Source organism: Teleopsis dalmanni, chromosome X, assembly GCF_002237135.1.
Source record: "Teleopsis dalmanni isolate 2A chromosome X, ASM223713v2, whole genome shotgun sequence".
Taxonomy (NCBI): domain Eukaryota; kingdom Metazoa; phylum Arthropoda; class Insecta; order Diptera; family Diopsidae; genus Teleopsis; species Teleopsis dalmanni.
The window spans coordinates 21,529,210-21,530,254 of NC_051848.1; the positions used below are offsets into that span (position 1 = coordinate 21,529,210).

Consider the following 1,045-nt stretch of genomic DNA (forward strand, 5'->3'; position numbering starts at 1 on the left):
GAGCGGGTCTTGTTGTATATGCTTTTTGCAATGTCTGGCTATTTCTCCATATTTGCAATAAGTTTTCATATATGTTTTTTTATTAAATTTATTATTTTATAATTTTATGTAAATACTACAAATAAAGAGAACAAATAGAGAACAATATAAAATATATTGCACTTAAAAGTAATTATTTGCTTACCGGCTTAGTAAGCAAATAAAAATATTAGTAAGTTATTACAAACAATTGAATAAACAAAAATTATATTAAATTTAAATTGACTTTATAAATCGTTTCAACACCAGTTTTTGATCTAAACGATAAATGTATCTACTGCTGAAAGAAAAGAAAAACTTTGCGGTCCACAATACCATAATTCGGTTTTGTCTATCAGTAATAGAAACTTGTCTACTGTCTATCAGTGATAGACAACACATAATAGGCACTATATTAATCTAAACAAATAACATTAGTATTGCAGATTGTTAGCAAAGATAAAAATGCAATAAATATTGAATAAATAAATCGTTTTTATTCCTTACTCGATCAGTTGACTTAAAATGTACTATTATATTTTCATATTAGTCATAATTTGCTGTTTATATAGACAATTTGAATAATGGATTGTCAAGCCACCGTGGCGCAATGGTTAGCGTGTTGGGCTGTTAACCCAAGGGTTGTCGGTTCAAGTCCGGCCGGTGGCGTTATTTTTTGCTTTTGTTATATTAGACTACTTTTATGTTCTATAACTGGGGCAATGCTCAGTATATTGGGCTGTTAATCCAAGGGTTGGCGGTTCGAGTCTATTCGGTAGTTTATTTGGATCAATATATTTTGTGTTAATAATATCGTTTTTAGTTATTTTAAATTCAAACAAAGTAACTTTTGTCGATCGGAAAAATATTTTGTTTGTGCAAATCGGAAATAATTAATAGATATGATCTTATAAAATCAAATGCATGAAGTTTTTTCTGTACGCTTGTTAATATCAAAATTGGTAAAATAAATATCAATTTCACAAAATTGATTTATAAACCTTACTCAAAAAATGTCTTACTTAAT

General features: G+C 27.8%; 1 non-coding gene across 1 annotated transcript; it reads left to right on the forward strand.

Annotated features, from left to right (window-relative positions):
• Window positions 1–614: 614 nt before the first annotated feature.
• Window positions 615–687, forward strand: Trnan-guu. Its single transcript has one exon. It is a non-coding gene; the product is annotated as a tRNA-Asn (tRNA).
• Window positions 688–1,045: the final 358 nt, after the last annotated feature.